General features: G+C 42.9%; 1 protein-coding gene across 4 annotated transcripts in view; it reads left to right on the top strand.

Moving 5' to 3' along the window:
* DENND5B (DENN domain containing 5B) overlaps positions 1 to 21,473 on the top strand; it is a 109,337-nt gene that overhangs the window by 12,568 nt on the left and 75,296 nt on the right. The window lies entirely within an intron of this gene.

The following is a 21,473-nucleotide window of genomic DNA, read 5'->3' as shown; positions in this document are numbered from 1 at the left end:
TACTGAATGGGAGATTCTTCCCCAGCATATTCTGCTTCTGTGAGTTCTTTAATATCTTTTTCTTTTCTTATCTTCCCTCTTTCTACATTCAAGAAAAAAACAGCTTATCCTCATGCTTTATTGTTCAAAAATGCTATTCTGACCTTTCTGATGATATTGTTCAGAATGACAATCTCTAGTCTGATATATTAAAGTGCTAATGATGCATTAGGAGTCATAAAACTGTATTTAGTGCATTAAATTTTGAGTAACTCCAGTAAAAGGCGCTGCAAGGGATGGCTAATCACTTGGCATTTATGAGTTGTCTTGGAAGTAAATGACAATATCCAGCTGAATCTGCCTGCTGAAATAGCCCAGAAGGAGATGGCATTGCCTTGCAGTGGAGGGTTGGCAGTCTGTGCTTGATTAATCTGCTCACCCCAAAGTGGCATCGCTCCATGCTTCCAGCAAGCTTGTAACAGATGAATGCATTAATGAGCCCCTGGGTAACTGAGACGACCCCCGGGGGCCCAGGGATGTGGGGAATGATAAACATTGCTGACTCAGTTTCTTGCTCTTATATTACATTTTTTCCCCCAAACTGTGCTTAAGTGATTCTATGTTAAAGTGCCTTTCTGCATAGCTAAAAGTAGCAGAGCTGTTTGTGTGGGTTTGACTGGCTGGGTTATTTAGGCCTTTTTATTTCCCTGACTTTTCTTTACTTGAAAAAATGTTGCTGTCTTCAGATGTGAAACACTGGCTCTTGGTTAGTTGCTGCTAGACCATGCTGGGTCTTTGTATGTTAGAGAGAGGCTGGGATCAAACCTCCAATGGGGCCAGCCCAGTGATCCACTGAGCCATCATCATCATCTGTGTGTATTCAATTAACTGGCTGGTAAAAGTGTCTAGAGGCCTCTGAGGGCTGACGATGACAATATGTGGTTCAGAAAGTTTGGGAATTATTCTAGCTATAAGAGAAACAGTTTCAGGAGGCTACTTAGCTTTTGCAGACTAGATTGTCTTTAATTGTCACCATCAGAATAGGTTTAATAAGAAAGGAATTACAGTTAAATTTAAGCAGGCTTTTGCATTCAGGAATTAAATTTCTGTTTTTCTTTCTTGTAGTGGCTTACTAACAATTGTCTTGCTAATGCATTTAAATTCTGCTCCTTAAAAATGTATTAAGTGGTTTATTTGTAGGAGGTCATCAGTTTCACAATATTGTATAAAACTGAAACCAAATCCTCCTGTCTGCAGCTGCAGTGTTAAATAGAGCATCATTGTCATGTGGTGAGCATGGCTGTCAAAACACTTCGGTCAGAGTGGGTAACATGAACAGTTCTTCTACATTAAATATTTATAGAAGAAAATGCAAACTCAGAGGGCTGCCAGCACACAGACATACTGCTTAAATACATTGTTGTGGTGGTGAGGGCACGGATCTTTGTGCTGCAGCTTTAGGAAAAAGACAGCAACCTGTTTCTCCTTGCTCCTAGGCTCAAGGGTGTGCTTTTTCTGCACGTGCACATGTGTGAAAAGGAACTGGAAATTGAAAACTTCCAAAGGAAAACAGTAGCTCAGCACAAGCGATTCGGCTGCCAGCATCCCCCAAAATGTCTGTTCTGCTACAGCAGCCACAGAAGAGTGCAGCACAAGCTTCTCTTGCCTGGCCCCAAGGGCAGCACGTCTTTATTTCAGGTCCTCTGGTGCAAACAGGTGGTGAACTACAAGTGGCGAGATGCTGAGGAGAAAACCATGTAATTAAATCTGGCGCTGTAGCATAATAAATCTCCCTTGTATTCTTTAGCTTCCTAGAGCCTTTGGAGCAGTACACAATGGCTGTGATTAATGACTGTTGTATTGTCTTAAATAATAAGCTTGAGCCTTTGGATAGGTGACATAATTTACCCTTAATGAGCGTCAGCTTCATGTGTTTGATCTCAATGCTTTGAATTTCAGTGTCGTTGTTGCCATGTCCTTGAGAGATTGTTTTATGCTGAAGCAAACCAGTAAAGGAAGGGGGATGGGGAGCAATTTTTATCAGGGTGTGAAGAATCCAACCAAACTGTTGCTCTGATGATGCTGACTTTCTTGTTGTCTCTTGTTTTTTGATATGAGAGATGAAAGTGATTTGAATTGTTCACAAACTGGACCCACTGCTATTGAGAGAGATCTTTTCTTTGATAAAAGTGTTCCTTGCTGGGAGGTGTCTGCTGAGAGCACCATTGATGGGTGTTTCCTTTTGTGTGTCAGGATGCACCAAATAGCCAGAGCAGGGAAAAGGCTTTTCCATCCTTTCCACATCATCGCCTTGTCCATCACCACCTCAGTAGGCTTCTCTGTTGTTTTCTCCCTTGCCTGAAGATAAGCAGCTCTTTGATATGAGCTCCTGTGTTTTCACATTGCCTGGATTCAGCTGGCAGACAAGAAAAACATTATATTCTCTTCCCTGCAGTACCTGTGAAGAGCTTTCCCCATCTCTATCTGCTCAGCACTTCAGCAGAGCTGGAAAGGGAGGGCTGAGAAACTACAAAGCCCATCAGATCTAATTATTCAGCCAGCATTAGGACCTTTCTTTCCTGCTTGGGATATTCACTTTTGCCTGTGTGGGAAGTTTGACTGACAGAGCGTGCTGATCCCAAAGCCATTGCACTGTGCCCTATAAATGCTCCAGTCCCAAATCCATCCTCCTTGGGGCAGCCTGGCCCAAGGGGGCAGCTCTCATGGCAGGGCTCATCAGTGGAGGGTCAATGCAGGCTCCCCCCTTTGTCTTTATTTTTGCAGGGACGGTGGGGAAAGGGATTTAAAACCCCTCACCCTTTCTTAGTAAGTCTGACTCATTTTGTTTGGTTTAGCGTTGTGGTAGAAAGAAACATAATGGATTTGTTAGGGTCAGTGCTTCACAATGTGATGGTTGACTTTGATGGGCAATAGGGCCTAGTTTGCCACTCCAGACAAAGGATTTGTAGGTCTTGCAGGCTGCCATCTGTTCCTAAAAGCAAGTTTTGGTGGAGAAGTGATGCAGCTTGCATGCTGAAAAAGTAGGGGTCTTTTTCTTCAAAACTGCTGTGCCCTTATGCTTGAGCTCTAAATTTCAAAACTAAACACAGTTTATTAATAGCAGGACTCCCTTTTGCCCTCCCTCAGGCAAGCTGAACATCCAAATAACATTAGTGATGTGTTGGCCTCTTCTAAAATATTTGTGTTTTAGAATGTGTACGCTGATCCCCAGAGTGGGTTCTATTCTTTTCTTCAGCCCCCACCCAAATTCTGAAATGCAACATCTGGCTGCATTCAGGTTGTTTGCCTTTATTCTGCTACATCAGCATATAAGGCACAGACTGGAGAAGAAATAATGTTCAGCTTTCATTTGATTTTTCTGTTGTGCTGAAGTTTTGTCTTATGCTTCCTTAAAAACAGCAGAAAAACAGTTGAACATATTCTGCCCCTATAATCCAGAGTGGAAATTCCTGCTTTCCTGCAGTGAGTCTGCTGCAGAGTCTCTTAAAGAAAGTGACCAGCCGACCTGTAGGGCTCAGACATGCTGACAAATACAGTCTATTTATGTGCTGTGCCTTAACCTGTTAATGGATTGTTTCTATGTATAACTACTGGAGGAAGCACAGAGCTGCACAATCCAGGTCTGGAGGGCAGGAAGGCATCCTGCTGCAGGATTTGGCAAATGTAACTAGTCAAGTAAAGCTTTTGCAGTTTTCTTATTTACAGCTGGAGATGAACAGGACCTCCAGCTCTATAAAGAGATCCTGGATTCTGGTCCTGCCCATTGCTCTCTTGGTGCAGTCCTTCCTAACACTCTTACAGTGCATTTTTCTTTTTTATTAAGGGGAGTGACTGGTGTGGCTGCAGTAGCTGTGCAGGTACACAGAAACGTCACTAGAAATGGGGCTGGAAGTGCTGTGTTGTGACAAGTGAGTTAATATGCTGCTGCTGAATGTCATAGTAAGACTGTGATGGCAGCCAAAGGAAACTGGCACCTTCCCTTTGCCCCCAAACACAGTACCCAAGGTGGGGTACCTCTGCAGGCACCCCAGGCATCTTGTCACCCTCCTGCACACCAGTGTGTGCCAGCCACTGGCAGAGAGCTGGCAGGCTGCACTGGGACTCGTGCTCCTGCTGCTCAAGTGCTGTGTTTCTGGCTGTTCCTGGAATTAACCTGCTCTCCAGACTTGCTCCCAGCCCTGGCAAGTGGCTCAGTGCTGGGGGCTGGTGTGGGAGAAGGGGCTTGCTGGCTTCCCTGCCCTGCTGGCAGAAGGAAACACAGTCATCAGCTGGCAAACAGCACAACCAGCTCTGCTTCCCTGCCCTGGCTCTCCTCACAGCGCTGTGCCTGAGCCAGTGCTGTGCAGGCAGCACTGAAAAGAGGATTTTTTTTTTTGAGGGAATTAAAGGAGTAAATGACTGTCTTTGATGTGGTGGCCTGGTTCTGTACTGAGCTTTCTGCTGCGGGAGCTGATAGGCTGTCCCTCTGCCAAATTTTCCTCTGAAGGGTGGAAAACACTACTGACAAAGACCTGAGGCCCAGAAAAATGACATTCCTGGTCAATAGGATTAATTTAAATGAGGGGTACCCAGCTCTTATATGAGAGCTGATCCATAGTAGGCAGTCTGAACACAGGCTGCTTCTAGTGATTCAGGCTCCTAGGTCATCTACCTGGCTGTTTTGTGGAATTTAAATAGCTTGCCAAGGAGGGGCTTGTCATGCCTGGATATGTAATCTAGACAGCTTTGGATAGCTGATGCTGATGGTTTTCTTTGGAGATGTGATGATGGTTCAGTGATAAAATGTATGTCCTGGGAGTGAGCCCATGCAGCTACCTCTAAGCTCGTTTCAAGCAGCAGAAAAACTTCTGTTTCCTTTTAGGTGCAGCAGTGCCATGGTGTCAAGTCCCAACACCTATATGGGACCCTTGGAAGTATGCTTGAGGAAGCCCATGATTTTCATGCAGTTCATTTTAAATTTCCAAAGCTGAGACTTTCTTGACTCTATTTCACTAAAATACAGGGTGACTCAGAAGCTTCACAGAAGTGCAGCCATTAGCTTAAGAGGATCAGAAAAAAATTGAAAGGATTTTGTTTAAGAAAAATTTGCATCAAGGGCTTCTAGGTAGCTGTGTTATATCTAAAATGAGTATTGAGTTTGAGAAGCCAACAAGTTCTTGATAGTCCATTTGTGGACTCCAGATTTTTGGCAATGTGTATATACTGCGGCTTTGGAACTATCAAATTTGTTGAAATGGTAGGTGTAGGAGCCTCAGTATCTTTTTTGTTTAGTCTTTGTATTTTCTACACCTTAAAAAAAATAAAAAGGAGGGAGTTGCAGGGAATAAACTTCTGAAGAGTGAGGACAAAAATGGTGGGATTGTCATTTGTAGATACAGCAGTTGATTTAGTCAGCTTAGCCAAAGAATCTTTGGCTCTATCAGAGAAGAACTTTTTCTGCTGTACTTAATTGAATTTGCCAAGCTGGAACAAGCCCTGGCATAGCAGTTTCAACCCCTGCCTTTGCTAGTCAGCAGCATGCAGAGCTGCAGAGAAGTGATGAAAAATGCTGAGCAAATGCCGTGTGAACTGGAAAGTCAGCACTGCAATGCCTTCTTGACCTGGTGGTGATGGTCATTTCCTCCTCCTGAGTCAGTTTGGGACATTTGGCACGTGCCCAACACACAAAAATGAGTTGTGTTCCTCAGGGATTCTCTTCCCTGCAGAGGTCTGTGTGTGCACTCAGTGCCTGTGCAAGACAAGCTGTGCTCTGGAGAATGCATCTGATCCGATCAAGCCTCTGTGGAGGAGGAAAGCTCACATCAGTTGGGAGCTGCAGGAGTAAAGCAGGAATTTTCACATACCACTGCAAAGGAGCATTACTTTTGTCTGGAAGCATAAGGGTTATAGTGGAGGAGCCTAAATCCTAAATTTCAAGTCCTGATGTGGATTGACTGCAGCTCCTAAGGAGCTTTATGTTCTGTCATTCCTGCAGTCTACTGGAAAAAATGTGTTATTTGTACAGGCACTGAAAGCATTGGCTGTGGAAGCTGCAGTCATTGGCACACACAACTGGATGGTTCTGAACCAGTTCAGTGATGAGCAGTCCCAGCCTGCCTAGTGAGATAGTGGGGAGCTGACATCCTACCAAATTAGTTGTTACTTGAATTGGGAAGGAGGGGAGGGGTGTGCAAATGAATGCCTTCCATTTGAGTTCATTTGGATGTAGGAGCTGCTGTTTTTGTTTGATAAACTTGATAAACCTCATCTGCTGTTACAGTGATTTCAATTGGAGGAAGATAAATTGAGGTGGAGAAGGAAATTGGAGGGCACAGGCTCAAGCCTGAGCAGGAAGATTGTTTTAATAGCCTTGTCAAATGCATGTTTCTCTGGTTCAGGGTAAATGATAATTCTTCAAAGTTCTTAAGGTAAAAAAAAAGCAGAGACTTCAGCTTTTCAGGTATATTTGAATACAATATTTGGATGCATTTGAGTTGCCTTTGAAAAGCAAGCCCAGTTTCCCCCAGCTGAGCAAGACAGAAGATTGTGTCACTTCCTTGAGGAAACAGACAGACTCTCTGCTGGGTTTGTTTTCCCAGTCCTGGAATGAGAGCTTTCTGTTTGTGCTATCTGAAATGCTGATTAGTAAGATGTCCTGACAAAAAGGAGGAATTTAATGCAGCAAGAGGCAGAGTGATGTAGTTTATCTGTGGGTGTGCCCCAGTGGGTGGGTGAGATTCATGCCCTGGATTAAGGGCAATGGTGTGTGCTTCTGTTGGACAGAGGAAATGACTTTCAAGTGATTTGAATAGTGTTGGGTGTGTGTGAAGAATAGAAGGCAATGAGCAGAAGTCTTTTTCTAACTTAAGGTAAGTTTCACTTTTATTTGATGCACTGCACGAAAATAGCTCAGATACAAAGCTTGAGGTTAAAATGCACACTAATGCTTGAGTACAGACTACTGTTTGGAAAAGCTAAGTTGCAGAAATTTGTGGAGAACAAGTCTGTAGCTTAAGACATAAGCAAAACCAGTAAGAGAAAAAGTAGCTTTTTTTAGGTTATAAGGCAAGAAAGATTATCAAACAGAAGTGATGAGTTAGGGGTGCTGAAAGTCAAAGCAAAGCTGCACAGTGCCTGGGAAATTGAGGGTGTTGGTGGCCGTTCTTTCTCCAGATCAGTGGGGAACTCTGTGTGTGTGTACACAGTTGCATGTGCAGACCAAGTTACTCCTTCCCATCACAGAAGAGCCCCACGTAACCTGGTTTGTTAGAAAAGGAAGTGGCTCACTGCTGGTTCACTGCTGTATGAGACCCTTTTCCACTCACTAATGGCAATTCACTGGTTGTTTCTGACTGTCCTAAATAAGAGACAATGACCTTGATGGCCAATAGGGACAGCTTCAAGCAGAGTCCTGGAAGCCAGGTAGCTTCTTGTGTGCATTTTTTCTGCACCAGATCAGAGAATTGTAGTAATCTTTTGCAAAAGGTGTCCAATGAGTGATTGAGTGAGGGATCTTGCTTCTTTTCATGCCAGGGCTCTTGCACATGAAGAATATGCAGTGGCACTGTTTTGTTGGTTTTGTTTTGTTTTTTTTTTTAATAGCAACCAATTCTAATGCTTGTTGAATTCCACAGATCCTGATGTTCCACCAGGAGTGATCTTCTAAATCTCTCCAAACTTTTCACTTATGCTAACAGGAGAAATTTTGGCATCTTTTTCCCTCATTCTGTCCCTTGGTCTACTAACAGAAAGATGTGGAAATGTGGAACAAGAAATCAGTCTTTTTATGTGTGTTGGTTTCTATGTATGTTCATGATAACTCAAGATAATGTTCTTAACTTTCTTAAGGCTCTGAATATAAAATCCATACCTCAAAATCTATGAGGTAAGAAGTAAAAAGACATAAATGGGAAGTGCTTTAGATAAATGTTTCTAAGAGGATTTGTTGAGCTAGATGACACATAGGGATTACCTCATAGATAGATGTATATTTGTACTGCAAGATGGACTAATGTTAAACCTTTGACAGACAAAATCACAGTATTTTGTAAATGGGTACAGCATTTACATTTTTCTTGTGATAGGGCTCTGATGTGGAGTCATTTCCCCAAGCTTATTCAGAAAGCTGTGGAAGCATGAGCTCACTTACATCCAAGTTCTGTAAAATGTTCAGTGAATTTAGAAGCAACTTGTGGCTGACAGCATTGCTTTTTCCTTTCTCTTTGAAGCTTCCAAGCAGGTAGAGTCTTTTCAGCTAAGATGGTGATTTTCAGGGCTGCATCATCTTTGTCATTGCATTGCAGATACCACAGAGTTCTGCAGGGTGATGGAAGGCTCCTGGACCAGGCTGCACAAGCTGTCCTGCTGCTGGAGCAGTGAGTGGGGACTGAGTTGGCAGTGCTGATTGTTACTGCAGCACTGGCAAGCAGTTCTCTTGTTCCTGCAGCCAGTGCTTGTCAAATTCTAGGGAGATGTATCACTTGATTGTGACTGTCCTATCGGGGGACACTTAACTGCACAAAAAGACTTAGCCAAACTAGTGTGCTGAAAATCTCATGGGGAGCAGATTTTGACAATTTTCAAAATCTTTGTCCATTCACTGGTGTCTGAAATTCTTTCCTTCAAAAACAATTTTCAAAAGAAGTTTTCCCATCCTCCAATCTCTTAACAAAAGCGTTAACAAAAAGGAGGTATTTATGTCAGGCTCTCTAAGCCTGTTTTGCAAGGAGAGATGTGATGAAAGAGGCTTCCAAGGACTTGCTCTGACAGTAGAGAACTTCTGTGTGAAAATCTTCACAATACTTAACCAAGAAGGGTCTTCCACTCTCTTTGCCTTCTCTTTTACCTTGCTACGTCTCTGAAGAAAAGTATTTTCCTTTTTGAAATACCAATTTAATGCAAGACAACTAATTGCATTTGTGGCCATATGTTGTATCACTGGGTTAAATTCTGTTGGAAGGCTGAATTAAAAACTAAGATGTCTCACTCAAGCTATCCCATGTGTTTATTAAGTAGCTTGAGCTACAGATGCTGTTCTGTGCTGCATCAATGTTTGTGTAGATTGCCAAAGAGCCAGCCTAATGCCAGAGATGGTTCAGAGTGCTGTCTGTCATCCCCTCATGATGGTTAACTCTTATATGGGAATTCCAGTCCTGCTCAGGTGCATTGTCCATCTTGCCTAATAGCTGGTGTATGCTGTTGCTGTGATGTGTGATTCATGGACAGTGTTATGGAATAACTCCCCTGCAGGGAACACACCTTCATGGTAACCCTTTGGAAAGGTTGATTTCCATACTGAAATAGTAGGGAGCTTGTGTGTGCATGTGCATCCCTCTGCTGTGCTCGATATGCTGTGGTGGCAGACATGGGCAATGGCTTTTCATTCTCTGCTGTAATCAGTCAGGTTTTGTTTTGCTGTCCTCTGTGCACTTCCTGATCATCCCCAGCATGTGAAATAGTTAATGTGTAACTTTGTTCAGTTTGTTTGATGGAGACGATTTATCCCCATCGCTGTATAACCTTTGTATTGCAACTTGTAACCTGATTTTAGAAAGTGGTTTAGTCAGTTTAGAGGCAGAGGAAAACAACAGAGCTGATGATATTTTTGGAAGTGAGAGAGAGGAGACTGTTGTTTGGATTGCATCCTTGAGGCTGCCAGATTGACTTTCTGAAGACTCCCATTGCAGGCAGATTTGGCATTTTTGAAGACTATGCTTACTGCTGTTTTATACAGTATTGGCAAACTGTTCCAGCTCAGGAAGATGGATTGCCCCAAAAGGGATTGGTGTGCCCTGCCCTTCTGGAAACCTGTCTCAAGTGGTACAGCAGTCCCTCAGTGCCTGGTTACTCGTGCTTAACAAGCCATGGTCCTTCAAACAGAGGCAAGAATATGAAGAAATAAAATATTAAGAAGGCAGAAGCTGAGTGCAATCATTGCATTAATCAAAGATGCCCTTCTCCACAAAACCAGCTGAAAAAAAGTGGTGGGCTCATCAGTATGGATTTAATTGATTTCCAAATGAGTCCATCAATATGTTGATCTTTGATGCATTCATTTTATCCAGTTCATTTGTTATGCAGCTCTTCTCACCAGACAGTCTCAGTCTTACAGGAAGCAGCTTGGTATGGCAAAACGTAGTTTTTATCAGTTTTTTTTGCATATCTGCCAATGAAGTATATGTGTGGTTGTTTATAGACTTCTAATTTGAGCTTGCTTTAGAAAATTCCCTATAGGGTCTCCAGAATCCTTCTAGGAAGAGCTAAAAGAGCCTCTAGGTCCCATTTTAATTTGTGGTTTTGTGTTGTGGTTGGCTGAGGGTTCAGCAGATCTCCACCTCCAAGCACCTGGGAAGAGTGGCACAGGCTGGCAAAGGTTTGGCAGGGCTCCCCTCCAGAGCCCTGTTCCCAGGCTGTGTGCTCTTCCCTGCCCTTCCCTTCTGCTTCTTCTGCTTTCTAGGCAGCATTCCTGAGCTGGCCCTCTAGATAAAAGCACTGCTTCCTTATCATGGTTGGTGTGCAGTATCTGTGGGACCAAGGAGGCACCAAGTCCTCTTGCCAAAACTCTGGTCACAAAGGGGATATGAAGTAATTTGGCTACTTTTGTAAAGTTTAAGGTCCCACAGTCTGTGATGGTTGCTTACAGCAAGTCTCTTGTGGAAGAAAAGAGGTGGGTGGGAAATCTCTGTGGAAGCTGTGTGAGCACATGGCATGGCTGGGTCTGGATGCTCTGTCTGATTTCTGAGTGGCAGCTCCTGGCCCAGTCATTGCTGACTAAAAGATTAAATATCCTTATGGTGTAAAATATAAGTTGATGTGTCTTTTCAATGTCATCCAGCAGTTTGCTTTCCAAGGCTTCAGTTTACAAGGACAAACCTTTGCTTGTGATGTAAGGCCAGTAGTGGCCCTAAGGGGCTGTGTGAGGGAATGCACGCTCCTAGAGCAGGAGACAGGTCACTGCTTTGCTGAGTCTTGGAGAACTGCAGTATCTGGCTGAACAGAAGGCTTTTGCAAGTTGTATAAAGTCTTTGGTAGGGCATGGCACAAGGTAATGCAGCTTGTTGTGAAATATTAATGTAGAACTTAAAATCTTGCTTTAAAAACTTGTTAATCTTTAATTACAACAAACACGGCTGAGCCACCGCATTAAAATGTTAGAATTTGATGTTCAGTGTGTGAGTTCAGGCAGGCAAAGATCATCCTGAAATATACATGTGAACAGGATTTCCCCTGCCCTTCCTCTTCAGAATAGTAGAGAGGAAGCGCCAGAAAGTGAAGTGTGACATCAGCAGTGCCAGCTACAGCAACATGCGTGCATTTAAGTCACTAGGTTTGTGTCCAGAAAAGAGCTTGCCTCTAGGAAGGAAAAAGCAATTGTTCATCACCTTCTCAATGGGGCTCATAAATCTGTGTGATCTAAGGAAAGCTGCAGAGCTCGAGAGGAACTTAAATTCTGTTCAACATGAGTTTGAAGTCCCTGTCCACACTCCCAGGATTTGTCCCCAAGTTTCCCCCAGCTGAGGATTGGGCCAGGTATTTCACCTGGCAATGCTGAGCTCAGCCCAGTGAGATGAGTGGTGTCACCAGGGAACTGTGGAGGTACAGCCACCTTACAGATCTGTGTGGCCATTTTACAGGCTTCCTGGCTTAGCCAGGCATGATGTTTTTCCTTTATTAAAGTGTTGTCAAAGGCACCATTTGAAGCACTCCTCAATCCTTAATGAAGGACTGTGAGTAGTGATTGTCTTGGGTGCTTTGGAGCACCCTGTTTGCAGCTGGGTGATCCATATGGAGAACTCAAGCACTGCTCATACATCTCCAAGGGGGTCTTTTGTTCTTGGTTGCAGCAATTATGAATGAATAACAAATAAACAATGAATACATTTTTTAAAAAACAAGATGATGTCCCTAGCTTGTCACAGGCTGTTCTAAAGGAGTGAAGAGCCTCAGGCTCTTCAGGTGCAGGTTTCTCTCACTGTAGTGGTTGCCTTGGTATAAATTATAAAAGCAGTTATGTCCAATAACAGCATGTGACTGGACTGCCTTTGCAGTGTGTGGGAGGGAGGGGGGAAATGAGCAGTATCCTTTTAAGAGGGAGTTGCTGGCTACACAATTCCTCATTCATAAGCCAGCTTTTGGTAAGGTAGCTATAGAAACCTTTTTTCAAAAAGAGGTAGTTAAATATTTTTCATCATTCCACATTTCAGGTTGGTTTTCACTAATTTCATTCTTACCTTCCTTTCTTCTGTGTCCTAGTAGTTTTCTTTCACAAATTTGGGGCCTCAAGTTCTAGAGAGCATAGGTGTTTTTGAACCAGTGCTCATGGAAATCCCTTTTCCTTTAAAAAGGAAACCCAGAGAGTTTCCCTGAAGTGTTTAAAGCTGGTGTTGCTTGTTTTATTTTCTTTATATCCTCCCCGTCCTCCAGGTGTCTTTATAACAGAAGAAGCTGAAAACACCTCTAAGGCATCACAGACTCCCATGGAGCTTGTGGAGATTTTTATATCATAATTAACATGCAGATGTTGAACATGAAAAATTTATCTGTGGATCTGAATATAGCATAATTTACCATGTGTAAATAAGTCAGGCACAGGGCTTAGTAATAATAACAAGACTTGTTAATGAAAAAAAGAAGTGAAAACGAGGAACAGAGATGTCCAAGTTTCTGTGGCACTCATAACAAAGTGAATTGACTCAGCTGCACAGGTGTTCAGAACAAGGACACAGGAAATAGAAAACTTTGATTTCTCTCTTAAAATAAAGCCAAAATTAGCAAGCACAGTTTGTGGTACCTTTTTATAGCCCATACAAATGTTCTTGGTAGAACACCTGTAATCTCCTGACAACAGTCCAGCCAGTAAAGGCTGCTAGCTCTGGGTTAGTTGTGAAAAGCTCCCAGTGACATGTGCATGTTTTATTCAGTTTCTCTAATGCTACAAAGGTCATAGTTCTGGAGCTCTGATTAGAGATGGCCAATATTATACAAGAGAACATAAAAGTGCTGGAGGTTTTCCATGTTATTTATCATGTCAGCTGTACTTTTGCAGGGATCCATGTGATCCCAGACGCTCCTGAAAATGTGATTACTGCAGGCAAAGCAGAGGGTGGCCTGTGGGAACAAAGTCTCAGCATTAGTTAAAAGTGAATGTGTGCAAGACAGACTGAAGAGTGTGTTTGAGCAGCAGCAATAGACAGAAAATTGTAAATAAGCCAGTGAAATGGTAATGAGTGGAGTTGGAAGAAAAAGTATCTGGATGTGTCTGATCCTTGCCGAAGACTTGACAAGAGATGCTAAGACAGCCCTGAGAACAGAATATTCATCTCTTCCTGCCTCTTCCCCAGCCAGAGCCTGTGGAGCAGGAGCAGGAATAAGAAATTAAGCAGAAGATTGCAGCCACTTTAATGACAGCTCATCCTGTTTCCTCAAATGAAGCTTCAGTACATCTACATACATTTTGTAACTACTTCAAAAATGTCAATACTCTTTCTGAATTGAGGCAGTAAATTACACAGATAAGTACCAAAAGATTAGTTACTTTTTCTTTGAATTATGGGCATAATAATTTAAAGGTTTCGGTACTCACTAATCTATGAAAAATGGACATTATGCTTTCCCATAATGTACAGGCCTGTCCCTTGTACTGAATACAGCATGAACACGTTCCCATCTGGTTTTTTGTTCAGTTGTTTATTGTGATACAGTGTTTTAAACAGCTGTTGCTGAATAATTGAATGTGTCTCCAGCTCTGTTTTCAGCTGAGTCTCACTGCTAGTGTGTGAAAAGTAACAGATGCTTCAGGGCAGTGGCTATCTAAAGTTTGTTAGGAAAAAGGTGTAAGTGCATAGATACCAGGTGCCAAGGTAGACCTTTTTGGTTCCTAATTTATTTATTTTACCTAGGTTCTCTTATTTGTGTTTCCTTTAACATCTCTATGTCCTTGGGCTATTTGGTTGGCTTGGTTCCTGTGGCTTTCTTCTAAGATAGCTGACTTGTGTTTTTTCATATTTCCCAAAAGAAAGATGATGTGCTAGAACTGTATCTTTTTTTACTTTGAAAGATCAAGTAAAATTTGGAATATTTAATTTACACGTTTGGGTGAATGTTGCAGTGAAGTTGTCGTGTTGCTGAGAACTGTCATTGTTTATCCAGTTCTTTTGCTATGGTCTGTTACACAAAAAAACAGCTACAGGAAACATATCGTGTCATTTTTTGTGTGTTCATTCATGATTTGTATTCTTAACCTGTTTAGTATGTTAATTCATTATTTGTATTCTTAACCTGTTTCTTGGGCCTGATTTTTAGTAACCTCCATCAGTAGGGTTGGTTTGTTCTATTTATTGGTGGGGCACTGTGTCTGTTTACAACACAGATGTCTCTCTCCTACAATAGAAATTGAGCTTTTTTTAGAGGCGTTTGAATGTTTTTAATATTCAAGCCCACTGTAGTCTCATAACTTAACCTACCAGCTGAAGTGAAGGCTTTCAAATGAGGCTCTTCACTGCTGTTCCTATGGTTACACTGGAACAGACACCTGCTAAGTAGGAGCCAGAAGGGCAGACAAAATCTAGTAGCAGTTGCTGTCATTATTGCAAGTTTATAATTTCCAATTTATTTAATTTTCTGTGCAATATTTTAAGTGGAAGTGTATATTTCTGAGGATTAGGTACTGTTGGAAAATAGTAGGCAGCAGATGATGGAGACACCCCCTGGAAAGAGTCTTTTGTTCTGCTTGCAGGGGGGTTTATATTTTCCCCCTTTACCAGTTAAATTAAATTGCAGAGCACTCTTTGTGTGCAGTTCTAGGGACAGATCCTGTGTTATTGGAAGGTGACTTGCATGGGAACTGTGAGCCAGCATCAGTGTACCCCTTCCTATCAGATGCTGGGAGTAATAAGTGGTATGTTAACTGCTATTGTGTGGAAATAATACATATTTAAAGCAAACAACCATCAGCTCCTTGAGTGCTGGAACAAATGGAGCCCAGGTCTCCTGTGGGTTTGCCTTGTGCATGATTGATTTTTGCCATCTGAGAATGAGCACAAGCATTTCCTCACAGCTGGGGCATTTTGTGGGGTTTCCCTTGTGTCCCATCTCCTGAGGGAAGGAACACATGGCACTGCAGGTGGGAGCTGTGGTATCCTGCTCCCTGTCTCATTCCCATCCTGCACCCACCTTTGGGCTGCAGCACAGTGGTATCCTTGGTTTCACTTTCTGTTCAAGAGCTTTGCCCTTGTGAAAACATCCCCAAGCCTGTGGCATGAGTGCAGGCCAAGGCAGCTTTTGTATTGCAAAAAACTCAGGGTAAATAGACATTACTATAAATAGCAGTTTTAATAGCACACATTAAAACAGAACAATGTTTATTCCAGCTTATTTCTGGATGACTGAATTTGCCTTGCTTTTTACATCATTGTAAAGGGTGGATAGAAGATCATTGCAAACAAGGAGCAAAAAAAACCTGATTATAATGACATAATGCAAGCTTTCCTGCTCTCTGTAATGCTGTTTGTGACGCAGGCCATGTGTGAGTAAAGAAATATGGAGACTTTTTAGGAGGGACTGAAGGGAAAGCAGGAGGACTACAAACTGGGAACTGGGGCTCTGCTTCCTGCTCTGAATAATTTCAGGTTGTATCCCATGGTATGGTGCCTGCTGAGGCAATCCATGCTTTTGTATTGCTGGTAATGTGTCAGGAACACCTGGAGCTGTGGGGTTAGGAACAGCAACAAGCTGCTGGGATATGGGGAGGGAATGCAGCAAAGCAACAGACTGTAGTAACATACACTTATCTGGAGTCAGGCTTTGTGATGCATTTATTGCTTTAGGTTTGGACTCTGCTCTCTGAGTCAGCTGCTGGCTCCAGCCTGTGCTATTACCTGGCACCAGGGCTGGGGTTCTGTAGCCACATTTCTCTCCACAGAGAAAAGCAAGGTACAACTTCCCAAGAATATTGCTGGGATTCACATTCTCTGAACCTCAGAGAAAGAAAAAAACAATTCTTATCTCATTTACTGCTCCTGTGTTGTTCACAAGTGGAATGTATTGTGCCAGATTGTTTACCTGAAGGGAATTAGTAATTGCATTCTGGTGTGAGTGTTTTGATTCACTGACCAATTGAACCCGTGTGTGTGTTGGGACTGTTGCTTCACAATCACAAGTTGTGCAGGGGAGTGCAGTTGAGTGCTTGGCAGATTCAGTTTAGATGTAATGTAGTATAGATGTACCCTATGTGTGCCCCTTGTGTCCTGTCTTGCACAGCCTGGTGACAGCCACCTCAGGGCTGTGCTGGTTACTCCAAATATCCAGAGGACAGAGGGTTTCATACAGTGATGGTGCTCTGATGCTGTCATTTCTGGGATAGCCACACCAAAGAAAGACAATATCTTAGGTCCAGTGCTTGACCTGAAACCTTTTCTAATGGGAAGCAGCTTGAGATCAGCATAGAAGATATTTTGTTTTAAATTTATTTTACTAAATAAATCACGCGGTTGAAATGCAGACAATACAGTTGCAAGGCTGAGAAAAACAGGGGTGAAAGGAAAACTAGAGCTGAGTTCTGTTGGACGCCTTCTGCTTAGCCAAACAGCTGGCTATACCTGCCTGCTCTGGATATCCCTGTATCCCTCTAACCCATCTCCCCAAGAACCAGCCAGCTGTGGGCTGTTTGATACCTGGCTAAGCCTTATGTCCTAAAGGGCTGATGGCAAATCACTGGAGTTTTCCATATCAAATCTTTTAAACCTATGTGAGATGTAACAGTGATCCATCCTTTGCATCCTTTGAGGTATCACTCAAGACCAGCAGAGGCTCTGATCAGTCACTCCAGGTCTGTTTAGAGGTAACTGGTACAGTTTGGTCACGGGGAATAGTGGAGCAATGGGATTATTAGCACAGACTCATTGGGATGCCTGTTATCTGAGGGATGATGGGTCAGTGGAGGCACTGCTTGTCCTGTGCTGGATCTGAGACTTCTGCTAAGCTTCATCTGTAATAATGTTTTTAGCAGAAGTGAGTTCCCAGCATGGGTGCAGTAAATAACTCTGCCATGGTAAATTTACTGAACTGTTTATTGGCAGTTGCTGACTGCTAGGAGACCTTTCTGCCCTGTCTGCTGCTTTCAGGGAAGTGAAACTACTGTTCCAGAAACTGGGGGTTTATTGGTGCTCATCTTCAGATGCTTAGTCTTCTTCAGTCTTTGATACAGTTATATTTATGCAGACACAGCAAGTCTTGGTGGTAAAATGGGGAACTTCAGAAAAACTGTTAACTGCACAAATAAATTCTGAGTTTAAAATTAGTAACACTTCTGTCTTGTCAATATATAGATGTATAAAAGTTCACTTTGTACCTCCCCTCCCCTTCTGTGTCCATTTCTGTCTTTTAAGAAAGTTTCCTTTTTTTTCTTTTCAAGTCATCAGTAAGACTGGTTTTTGCTTTTCCCTCTGTGTAAAAACTATTGATCAGCTGAGAAGGAAAGAAAGGTGTTTAGATTGTGACCTGAGGCTATTTCTGCATGGCCAGGTCCTTCTGCACAGTTCCTCAAGTGGCTTTAAATGCAAAGTTCCTTTGGTTTCCACCACTTTTGTTATTTTGTGTTGGCTTTTTTTTTTCTTTTTTTAACAAAAGATGACATATTGCTGTTTTGCAGTGTTGTAGGTGACATATGAAGTAAACCTAAAATGACTAATGTCTTTCTTTAGATGCCTTTAGTTGCTGGGATCTCCTTTGATGGCTAGACTCACCACTTGAGAGATACCACACAGAGCCTCCTGTTAAATGAGGAGTGGGTAGGAGGATCCCAGGGCATGTGAATCTGGGCAGGGAGCAGACCCCAAATGTATTCATGGACTGACTGAAAATCCAGCTGGATAATGGCTGGGATTCTTCTTGCATGTCTTCTTTCAGTGGTGGATTTCTTTTGTTGTGCAGTAAGCAGTTTTTTGTTGATATCACCTCTTTTGGGAAGCAGGAGAGGGAAATCTAGATGCAGTCTCTCCTCACTCCAGCAAGCAGAAAATTGAACACATTTTTCATGCCTGAAGGCATGTGTTCTACCTCTTATTTGGTGTTAGAGCAGCCCCTTAGAAAGAAGTTTGTCATGGCTTAGCCCCAGCCAGCTACTCAGCCCTACACAGCTGCTTGCTCACTCTCCCCTGGTGGGATGGGGGAGAAAATTGGAAGAGTAGAAATGAGAAAATGAGAGTTGAGATAGACAGTTTAATGGGTAAACTAAAAACAGCCTGTGCAAGCAAAGCCAAAAAAAAAGGATTTCATTCACTGCCTCCCATGGGCAAGCAGGTGTTCAGCCATCCCCAGGACAGCAGGGCTCCAGCACGTGTGACGGTGACTTGGGAAGACAAATCCAAGCCATAGCTCACTACTGTGAGGAAAATTAACTCTACCCAGCCAAAACCATCACAAAGTTGTAGCTGCATTTTGTGGGGATGCTTGTAAAATACTTGAAGCTTATTTGCTTGCTGGATCAGGCTGTGCAGGGACTGGGAACCAAGGATGCCTCAGCTGTAGCTGACATGGGCAGGAGCCTTGTTTCTGGTGGCTGAGGGAGGAAATGTGATGGGAAGGAGCATCCTGCAGAGCTGAGGTGCCCAGGTCAAAGGAGGAATTATTTAACAAATCCATAAACCCCCAATCGGTGAGCAGCCGACCCTGCGAGTGCCAAAAACCAGGGTTTTCTTAAACATAGAAAGAAAATCCTGTGGTGCTGTATCCAGTTTTGGATATGGGTTTAAAGACTTTTCAAAGACCAGAAAGCTCAACAGTGCTACTTTTCCATTTTGTAAAAGCCTGAGTAATACCAGCCTTGCTGACAATAAGTTTGTGAAAGCAGTTCACATTCATGCTTCTGTGCATGTGCTGCCTCTGGGAAGGTGTTGGATTCTGTAATTTGTGTCAAGAGATCTGTGTGTAGTTCTGCAAACAGGTGATACTGCAGATCAAATCAATAGATCATTCCTGAGCTGGAAACCCTCCTAACAGGATGCCCCTCTGCATTTTAGAAACAAAGGCAATGTGAGGATAGCAGGGTTTGTGAAGGCTGGAGGAAAAAGGGATGGGGAAAAATATGCTCCAAGAAAGCACACACTGATTGTCGCTCTGGCTCTGAAAAGAATCTGGGGGCATTCTGCTTGTAATCTTACCCACAAAATACTTTCTTTTTAAAACAGCAGCTCTTCCCTGGGTTGGAGTATTGCTGAACACAAAGCATACACTTCCCCTGTGGCTTTCTTGAGCCCAAGTGATGGGGCCTGACCAAGTTTCATCTCACACCTTCAGAGCCAGGTTGGCATCACTGGCTTTTAGGATTTGCTCTGTCCTTCTGTCTCATGCTGGGCTAATTTAGCCTCATCTTGGTAAACAAGAAAAGGGTCCTTATTCAACAGATTTGAGCTGGAGTGACTGCAGCTGTCGTCTGGTCTGTGCGCAAACCAATTTTGTTCATTCCCTCGCCTGGCAGGAAGCCTGAACCAGAATTGTGTCGGGACTAATCAGCATTAAACCAATGTCAGAGGGGCTGCAGCAGGCTGCTCTGTGGCAAGGCACAGCAACAGGGCTGTTGGGGAGGGATTAGCCTAAGTCCTGCTTGGGATGCAGCTGTGCTAGGAAAGGCACTGAAACTGTGCGGCGTGTTTTTTTCTTGGGCTTTCACAACAAGCAGGGAACTGCAAAATCACACTGATTTCTCACTGTGGCTTCCCAGTGAGAAATCAGCATGATTTACTGTATATGACCATAGATAAAAAAGCCAGGAGACACTGCAGTGTCCTCAGAGCTGTAATATCCAGGAGATACAAATGATGCCTTTGGTCATGCTGGGCTTTCCTCTCCTGGAGACGCAAGGCTGCAGACAATGAAACGAATTCAGTTTGTGGTTTCCAGCCAAGAGATGATGTTAGTGATGCTGCTGCTGCTATGTTACACCATAATAGATGTGTTAGTACTAAACAATATGAAGACTAGGAGCTGGAATTATGTTGAAGAGAAGACCAGAGGCTTGGCAGGGGCTGACTCATAGCTCAAGTGGCTCACAGGCTGTTTTGCTGCCTGGCATTTACCTTGCAGGTTCACAAGTGCCTCCTGGTTTGCACTGCAAGCATTAAGTCAGAAAACCTGCATTCCACTGTTTGATGAAATATTGATGTCTTACTTTGCTTGCCCCTCCTCACAGCTATTGAATTGTCTTTGCAGTTTTTATCTCAAAAATTATTTTTGTCTTGCTCCTGAGCACCATAATTTGGCTTTGAAGTCATCCCTGCTTTAAACAGGGACATGGACCAGATAACCTCTAGATCTGGTTATAACCTTTCTGATCCGGTTATTCTGATCCCCCTGCTTTTACAGGTACATATTTTGGGTGATTCTACAGCTGAAATTCTTCAGCTTCCTCTGTGACCCTGTCAGGGGTCTGTTTGTGTATGTGCTTAGTGTTAGTCATCCTTTCTCTGACTGCAGCTATGAGAGTTCCTTGGGAACAACCTGAAATGGGCTCATGTGTTATCCACAGCAGGCACAGCCATGCTCTGAATGCCTTCTAGGCTTCTGAACCTCTGCTAAATATGAGTCTGCCTAAATTTACATGTCAAAACTGTTTTCTTGTACAAAGCTAAGCCCAAATGAACTTTTGAACCATATCCCCGCCACATGCTAAGCATGTTTTTGTTGTTTCAAAAGCTGATTTAGGGGGAGCAAGCAGACCTTCTGGTCTGGGGTGCCCCAATTAATTATAAGCTACATAACATAAGAAGTCCTGCTTCTTAGGGAAAAATCTTCAGAGGCAAACCTGGCTGAGATGAGTGAACTGAAACACAGGAACAGAGCAGCTTTCTGAATGCTTTCATCATTAGAAAACTCCTTCATGTCTTAGTGAAGAAAAAAAGACCAAAGGCCCAGCCTTGCCTTCTACTTACTGATATATGGTATGATCTCCTCCAGCAGTGTCTGATGGCCTGGAACATTTAGTGGGTGTGAGATTATTCATTAGACAGAAGAGTATTAGCTACCAGCAGTGCCTTCTGGAACACCAGTTTCCTTGAGGGACATGAAATGTTTGGGGCATACTCTTAAGTGGGAGTAAAAGATTATTAAAAAAAATCACAGCTAGACAAAAAGACCATCAATATTCTGAAAAGCTGCTGTCCAGCTGGATACTAACTGAACTGGATGGGCTTTGCAAGGGGCTCTAATGCCCATCCTCAAATAGTCATTGAAATGAAAATATTGGTTGGAAAATATGCATGAACCTCTCAAATTCAGGCAGCATTATTGTTGTTGTTGTTACTATTATTATTATTTTCTTTTTTTTGCCAATCCTGGCTGAGAACATCCTGGTTTGTATGAGGGCTGGGCTGTTACAGAAAATAGATTTGCTGTAAGTCAAAGCCCCTTTTTGTTTCTGTCCTTCAGACTGGTATTTTTGTTCCTAAACAACTTACCGCTTTAAGTTTCAGAGTCTTTCTGTTAGTGTGTGGATATTCAAA

Source organism: Zonotrichia leucophrys, chromosome 1A (genome assembly GCF_028769735.1).
Source record: "Zonotrichia leucophrys gambelii isolate GWCS_2022_RI chromosome 1A, RI_Zleu_2.0, whole genome shotgun sequence".
In the NCBI taxonomy this organism is placed as follows: domain Eukaryota; kingdom Metazoa; phylum Chordata; class Aves; order Passeriformes; family Passerellidae; genus Zonotrichia; species Zonotrichia leucophrys.
This window is presented reverse-complemented; position numbering and strand designations above follow the sequence as displayed.